This window comes from Alosa alosa, chromosome 14 (assembly GCF_017589495.1).
Source record: "Alosa alosa isolate M-15738 ecotype Scorff River chromosome 14, AALO_Geno_1.1, whole genome shotgun sequence".
Lineage (NCBI taxonomy): Eukaryota > Metazoa > Chordata > Actinopteri > Clupeiformes > Clupeidae > Alosa > Alosa alosa.
The window spans coordinates 367,650-376,584 of record NC_063202.1 but is presented as its reverse complement, the minus strand read 5'-3'; positions in this window follow the sequence as shown (position 1 = coordinate 376,584).

The window sequence follows — 8,935 nt, the reverse complement described above, 5'->3', positions numbered from 1 at the left end:
TCATCTTTCCCTCCCACACACACACACACACACACACACACACCGTAAGATGACTTGAGTGCTTCCAGACGACTGCCGCTGAACTGACACCGAACTTTTGCTCTGCATGTGGATGAAGGCCTCTGTGTGATAAAAAAGGTGAATACCTCTTAGTCGAATTGCTCATTCAAAAAAAAAAAATCTATTTGTTTATTTAATTCTATTTGTTTTGTACCCCCCGCGCACACACACACACACACACACACACACACACACACACACACACACACACACACACACACACACACACACACACACACACACACACACAGAGCCACTCACACATTCACATACATTAAAATAAATATATTAACAGTGAGCGCATGGCAGTCCTATGTCCAGCATCCTCATCTTTGTTAACATACTATACTAACTATAAGTACTGTGTGTCTTTTATCAGGGGTATATGGGAGAAATTACATTTTAAATGCCCAAGGATCCAGGCAACCAAGAGATTTTCCACACAGTGTGAAGTCGTAAGCTCATATAAGAAATACCCCAGTGATTTTAAGAAAACTATCCAGTCCAAAGAATGTGATACAACCCAGCGTAACATCTATCTCTTTCGCTCTCTCTCTCTCTCTCTCTCTCTCTCTCTCTCTCTCTCTCTCTCTCTCTCTCTCTCTCTCTCTCTCTCTCTCTCTCGCTCTCTCTCTCTCTCGCACTCTCTAGTTTTCCACTGCACTGATGCTTGCACGCTCTTCACACTGTATGACTTTCAAAGCTACTTGTTCCACTTTCTTAAACTTATGCTAATTGGAATGCAAAGGGTTCAGGTTCCATTTTAAGCCTCCAGTTTTATGGGAGCCAGGAAGCAGATGACATACTGGAGTATTGACAGGCATGGCAGGCTGACACAATCCCAAAAAAAGAAAAAGAAGAAAAAAAGTTGGGATTAGACTGCATAGCGGCAGGTTGGGGAAGACGATATAGCTGCCCCTTAATCCCAAGCAAAAGACTTTCCAGAGTATTTGGAGGAGGGTACCCTTTTAAATTCCGGGTCATATACTGGTTATGGCGATGTGAATCAAGCAAGTATTAAAGCCCTGTTCACATGCATACATGAAGATGATTCAAAATTGTTTTAAACACTATTTAATTTGTGTGAAATTCTTAGTTTGGGGATGACCAGGCGCTTCATGCAATTCATTCATGCAATCACAATATGATTTATGATGTTCAGTTTGAATCACACAATCACAATATGATTTATGATGTTCAGTTTGAATCACACAATCACAATATGATTTATGATGTTCAGTTTGAAGACCCTTTTTTAAAGTGTTAACTACGGTGCATAGCTTCCGGTGCATAGCATACTAAAGTCAGAGAAAGCAATCATGAGGAATGCATGATTCATACAGCATTATCCATCTTGTTATTTATCAATCATTTTGTATAATTTAAAAATTCATATCTTTACTAGTCTGATCGCAGAGGTAGACAAACCTTCTTTTCTCAGCAGGCTCCCTATGCTCTAGTTCCCTCTCTGTTCTACAGTACATGATATGAAATAGCAGTGAGGTGTGTGTGTGTGTGTGTGTGTGTGTGTGTGTGTGTGATGAGGCATATGTGTGTGTGTTTATGTTTGTTTACCTCTATATACTATATTCTAAATAAATCTATCAAGGGAAATTGTGTTATTCCAATTACTCCCTACCCAGCTAAAATGTGCAGATTCAGCCTAGCACTGTAATTCAATGTATTGGAAAAAAAGAGCCTGAAAGGTACAACAGGTTTTTTTCCCATTTAAAACCCACAGCACACCTCCCTCCTTGTTTTCTTTTTTTGTCTTTCTCTCTCCTGCATGTGCAGTGGTGGAAGAACTGCGCTAGCACTTTTTTTCACTGGGCTCTGAGTAAGTAGGTTGATTCCATGTGAATGTCTCTCCAAGCCTGTTCCCAGAGGTAGACAGGCCTCCCTTACCAGCTGCTCCCCCCCTCGCTCCCCCCACAGACATCTCCGCTCTGCTCCGCTCCCACTCTCGTGTTCGCCTGGAAAAACCCAACTCTAGCCTACATGCCCTTCTTACGCTGATCCCATGGATCAATGTGCTGCATGCTCTCTTTCAATTTATGGCAGCTCTTTTAAAGAATGTTCTGTTCTGCGTCTCAACGACTTCATACATACAAATGACTTAAAAAAAAAATAAATAACTGCTTTAAGAAAGCACATGCAAATAACGTGAGAGATCACATCTTTTCATAGTTGTTACCATTTCAACATGGTGTGTGTAGTCTTACCAAATGGCTTTGAGTGGCAACACGTCTCACATACTGTAACGGTGATGTGAGAGAGCTCCAGCCCACGTGCGCTTCTCACGCTGATCTGTGAGAGAGCACACATTACCTAAATAAATGCAAAGAAAAATGTCTGCAAACTGCTCCCAAATTTACTATATGGCCTGGTATAAACAGTGTATGAAGAGGCTTAATGTTTGAACATTTGCGCCATTAAGCTTTATTGTGAGGTATGTCAAGTGTGTGTGGACACTTCCCTTTAATGTGTTCCACATGCACATACATGATGTACTGCCTTTGACAGTTTCACAGCCGTGAAATAATACCTGCCATTAAGTGTGACTGTACATGTGTTGGATTTGCATAAACTGCAGTTTGTTACCCAGATGAATGTGATGTGTCATATTACGGAGGACGTTAGTTGTCTGAAGCAAAATGTCTTTTGACGTGGCCATTTTTCAAATGCACTGCAGTAACAGTGTGATCTAATTTGTCAGAGAAGTCCCATGAAGGCTGCCTTACACAATATGTTTGCCATCCTGAAGGCAGCATTCGCAAACAGGCATGCAGAGTACAACTGCCAGGTGGCCTTTGGTACTTATTATTTTCATTTGTCTCGCTTTCTGTTGTAGTCTTCTTGTTGTTGTGCAGAACCCTCTTTCAGAGGAAGTTCTTCTTTGAGGCTTTGAAGCTGAGGGCCACTCTTTCTCTCTTTCTCAGACCTTTAATCTGCTTTTGCCTTCAGATGGATGAAGTGCTCATGTGTCTGCCAAATAAGGGGTCTCTGTGTGTATGAGTGTGAGTTAGTGTGTATGTCTCTGTGTGTGTGTGTGTGTGTGTGTGTGTGTGTGTGTGTGTGTGTGTGTGTGTGTGTGTGTGTGTGTGTGTGGCCACTGCAACAGTTTCTATGTGCTGTCTGGCATTATGAAGGTCTTACTGACACTCATACTGAAACATCTTATTTAGCTCCTGCTGACCTGTATGTTCTCAAACACTCTCCTCTCTGTGTCATCCCTTTCTCTCTCTCTCTCTCTCTTTCTCCCTCCAAATCCCCATATTTCTCTCTCTATTACTTCCTGTCCATATCTCTCCTTCCCTTTTTTCTATCTCTCTTTCTTTCACAGACAACACATTGTGTTGATATATGCATAGTAGATTTACATAATCACAAGGAAAAAGTTAGCATCTCCATACGCTCCAAGCTAAGATTCAACACAAGCTTACTACGTCAGCCTGGATGGAATCAAGCTTCTCCATGAACTGTCACACCTTCTGTCACTTTCAGTGTGCTAAAAGGAGCTAAAAAGCATCATAAAAAAGGAGCTAAAAGCATTGAGAGCAGGACGTGTACTCCTACATCTCTGAGACAGAACTACTTCAGAACATTAGAACACAATATGAGGGAGGCAGGGGGGAAACGGAGGTGATGGAATCAGAGGGCCGAAAATAAACACGCGGGCAGAGTTTGGCGTCAGAGCACTGACCCTCAAATTATGGCTCACCTCCTTGGACTGCCTTATGCATTTAGCCATTAAGAACACCTGCTATTCTGTCAAACAGCCAATTTGCTCATTCATCATGGAAGATAAAAATAGGATCATAAGCTAGGCTCGTTTCTGCGTTTAAACCTTTGCAGCCATGAAATTATTAACACAAAGGAGAAGGATACTACTTTAGACAGGATGCTACTTTAGACAACAAACAACCTCTAACTGCCCTGCCCCCACATCTGTGGCTGATTCAGGGTGAAGACTGGCAGAACAGTCTGATATCATCCAACGTCTATATATGTGAGATACTAAAATTGCACCCTATATAGCCTTTTTAGGTCTACATGTTATAAATGCATGTAGGGGGTTGAGGTACGGATGTCAAGTTATAAGCTTTCTTTTATAAAATCAATTATTCTCTGCATCAGTTATGCATGTTTGCTGTCCCCTGTAATTTCCCTGGAAGATCACAGTCAAATGGTCCTTTGTCTACAGCCCTTGTTATGGACACATTGAGAAGTTAGCATGCTTACACACACACACACACACACACACACACACACACACACACACACACACACACACTCATGTGTGTATGTGTGTGTGTGCACCATGTTTATTGAAAGCCTTAAAGCAACACCAAAGAACTTTCCCTCTGTATTTGTTTATCCAGCACCAGCTTTGCAAAAAAAGGTAAAAAAAATAAATAAAATAAAGGTAGAATATTTTGCATGACTTATAAAAGTACGATGTATTGCAACATCAGATGCAAGTGTTTCTTATGTCTCATTCCATCGAACTACAGATCCGCTACCCGATCTGGCAAACTTGCATAGTGTGGTTATAGCCGATAGAGGGCCGCGAAGCGAATGCAGAATTGTCGTTCACCCTGTTACGAGTTGATTAACCACTGAAACGATTTTGGAAACATTATTTTAAGGTATAAAAAACTCTTTGGTGTTGCTTGAAATCAATATTCCATGCCTATAACATAATTATATGGAGTAAGTCAGTGAAGAAAATCTGTAATCAAACAGACATGCATCAGGTCTCTGGTCATCTAAGGACATCAGTGTGGTTTGACTTGAAAGGGCGGTGGGGGTAGAATCCAAAGGAAGAGAGAGAGTTTGAAAGTGTCCATATGTATTTGTGGGAGAGCATGTGTGTGACAGTACCCTCCTGAGCGGGTGAGCTGGTGATTGTATGTCTGAGCCATGGCACGTTGGCACCGGGAGAACACAGAGCAGCGTGGCACCACACAGGTGAGATGTGTGAAAGCTGCTTCCCCTCATGCCTCCACTCCTGCTGGGTAATGAAGTGGTGTTATTTCCTGTACGTGTCAGCTTGGCTGATGTTCTCCAGACTCGGATGAAAGCCATGCCCCTCTCTCTTTCTCTCTCTCTCTTTCTCTCTCTCTCTTTTTCTCTCTGTTCCTCATCTCCCTTCCTCCTTTTCTTCCTTTGCTACTTTACTTCTTCTGCTTTCATCCTCCCTACCTCCCTCTCTGTCTCACTCATTCATCCTCTCTTTCCTTCCTGCTGACACTCTCCTCTCTTCCACTAGTCCCTCTCGGTTACTGGCCTCACGTCCAGCACGCTGCATTGCAATCCGTGGCATTTCCCCGTTTAATCCTCATTATTTCTTGCTGTTAGTCTTGATGCCCATTTCTCTTTGTTTCCCTTTCTCTTTTCTCTCTCACCCTCTCTTTCTCTCAGCACGCCTCTCTCTCTCTCTCTCTCCTAATCTCTCTCTTTCCATCTCTCACCCTCTCTTTCTCTCAGCACGCCTCTCTCTCTCTCTCTCTCCTAATCTCTCTCTTTTCTCTCACCCTCTCTTTCTCTCAGCATGCCTCTCTCTCTCTCTCTCCTAATCTCTCTCTTTCCATCTCTCACCCTCTCTTTCTCTCACACCTCTCTCTCTCTCTCTCTCTCTCCTAATCTCTCTCTTTCCATCTCTCACCCTCTCTTTCTCTCAGCATGCCTCTCTCTCTCTCTCTCTCCTAATCTTTCTCTTTCCATCTCTCACCCTCTCTTTCTCTCAGCACGCCTCTCTCTCTCTCTCTCTCTCTCTCCCTAATCTCTCTCTTTTTCTCTCTCACCCTCTCTTTCTCTCTTTCTCTTTTCTCTGCCTCTCTCTCTCTCTCTCTCTAATCTCTCTCTTTCCTCTCTCACCCTCTCTTTCTCTTCTCACCCTCTCTCTCTCTCTCTCTCTCTCTCTCCTAATCTCTCTCTTTCCATCTCTCACCCTCTCTTTCTCTCAGCATGCCTCTCTCTCTCTCTCTCCTAATCTATTCCATCTCTCACCCTCTCTTTCTCTCCAGCGCCTCTTTCTCTCTCTCTCCTAATCTCTCTTTTTTTCCATCTCTTTTCTCTCTCTCTAATCTCCTTTCCATCTCTCACCTCTCTTTCCTAATCTCTCTTCTTTCCATCTCTTTCCTCTCACCCTCTCTTTCTCTCAGCACGCCTCTCTCTCTCTCTCTCTCTCCTAATCTCTCTCTTTCCATCTCTCACCCTCTCTCTCTCTCTAATCTCTCTCTTTCCATCTCTCACCCTCTCTTTCTCTCAGCCTCTCTCTCTCTCTCTCTCCTAATCTCTCTCTTTCCATCTCTCACCCTCTCTCTCTCTCCTAATCTCTCTCTTTCCATCTCTCACCCTCTCTTTCTCTCTCCAGCCTCTCTCTCTCTCTCTCCTAATCTCTCTCTTTCCATCTCTCACCCTCTCTTTCTCTCAGCACGCCTCTCTCTCTCTCTCTCTCCTAATCTCTCTCTTTCATCTCTCACCCTCTTTCTCTCAGCATGCCTCTCTCTCTCTCTCTCTCCTAATCTCTCTCTTTCCATCTCTCACCCTCTCTTTCTCTCAGCACGCCTCTCTCTCTCTCTCTCTCCTAATCTCTCTCTTTCCATCTCTCACCCCTCTCTCTCAGCACGCCTCTCTCTCTCTCTCTCTCCTAATCTCTCTCTTTCTCCTCTCACCCTCTCTTTCTCTCAGCATGCCTCTCTCTCTCTCTCTCTCTCTCCTAATCTCTCTTTTCTCTCTCTCCCCACCTCTCTCTCTTTCATTCTCTCTGTGTGTTTCTCTGAACTTGGCACTGTTTCCAGTGAACATGGGCTTGTTATCTTAGACCAATCTGACAAACAGTGTGTTGTGTAATTCCAGCCCAAATGATCTCATTACCTTGCTTTGATATTGCTTGCGTCGGCTGCCGAGTGTGGGGCGGGGGTGTGGGGTAGGGGTAGGTGTGTGTGTCTAGTGTGTGTGTCTGGGGGGGGGGGGGGGGCTGTTTATGGCAAGACTGAGTGGGGATGACAGTTCGCCCCAGTCAGGGTCCATTTCCAGCAAACAGACTCGTTTCACTCGAGAAAACAACTCTGACACGGGTGCTCTCTATCTCCCTTCTCTCTCTCTCTCTCTCTCTCTCTCTCTCTCTCTCTCTCTCTCTTTCTCCCTTCTCTCTCTCTCTCTCTCTCTCTCTCTCTCTCTCTCTCTACTGAATAAGCTTTGAGCAATTGAGCAATCAAAGGGTCTTCTGTGTTAATAAGTGTTCCCTCTGGAAGGGACGTTTTCTTCTTCTACTGCTGGTGAAAAGTGTAAAAATAGCCATTCCACGGCCAGATTGATTTGTGGTCGTATCGGCTGCATCCTAACACTCACAAATGTTCTTTGGGTTCTTTCTCTCTTTCCAGTGAACAAGAAAGAGTGATCAAGGAGAGAGAGATGGTGGTGTGTGTGTGTGTGTGTGTGTGTGTGTGTGTGTGTGGGGGGGGGGGTTCAGGGTTTAGATTGTAAAAAGGGGAAACCAGTCTTTACATATACAGTAGCTTCAATATAGTCATACAGATGAGTAAGGGGAACGGACACACTTAACATAAGTGCCAACTTAATGGCTCCACCAAGTGTTACAACCTGGTATAATCTGGTGGGCTAAAACCATAGAGAAAGAAGTGAGTGCTGAACAATAAGCTGCATGATACAATAAATGTTTTTGAATTATACCTCATGAGCTCTTAAACAGTGCATAGTGAAACATAACAGTCATGGGGAAAAAGAGCTGTAATCATTTTGGTACTGACAGAAAAGACATTAGGCTTTTTTTTAATTATTATTTAGCTGCCATCTTTTTGTTTTGTCTAAAGGTCTGCACTACTTACTGCACTACTTACTGCATGGTCTCAAGCAAAATCATGGTTGTCCTATTTTAAACTTTATGTAATGTGTCTGAAAAATACAACCTGGGGTTAAAGAAGAATGGGCCGGGATTGAACAGCCATTAGCTATGATGGCCTGTCACAGGGAGCTTTCTGTCTCTCACTGCTCTTTTAACCTCGACTTGAAGTGAAAGGACCTGCCTTCCACGTTTCCTTTTTAAATCCTTTTAGACCTTTAAACCAACCACTGTGAAATGTTAAGACTGTGGGAGGTAGGCTTGCCTGTCCTTCAGTCACTCTCTGAGTTACCGTGAATAAGTTGAATAAAATAAAATAAAAATGGTATGGTATGGAAGACAGGAAGAATCAGTAGTGCTCCACTGCATTGTCAGACGGTTTAAAAACATTTTGGCATAGCATTGGTCATATCTTCGCCAGCCTGATCAGTATTTGTGTTTCGTTCGCCCGGTTACTCAAAGCATGCATGGTTGTCTTCTAAAGCAATTTGACAAGGTCACGGGAGTCTGCATGCAGAGTGAAAGATGGGGAGGAGGCCCCTGGAGCGCTCGCCTACTGCAATCTGGAGCTCTCGCCTACTGCAATCTGGAGCTCTCGCCTACTGCAATCTATCTGGAGCTCTCGCCTACTGCAATCTGGAGCTCTCGCCTGCTGCAATCTGGAGCGCTCGCCTACTGCAATCTGGAGCTCTCGCCTGCTGCAATCTGGAGCTCTCGCCTACTGCAATCTATCTGGAGCTCTCGCCTGCTGCAATCTGGAGCTCTCGCCTACTGCAATCTGGAGCTACTGCAATCTGGAGCTCTCGCCTGCTGCAATCTGGAGCTCTAAGCCTGCTGCAATCTGGGCTACTGCAATCTGGACTGCAATCTGGAGCTACTGCAATCTGGAGCTCTAGCCTACTGCTATCTGCCTACTGCAATCTGGGCTCGCCTCTGCAATCTGGGCTCTCGCCTGCTGCAATCTGGGCCTTCGCCTGCTGCAATCTGGGAGCCTACTGCAATCTG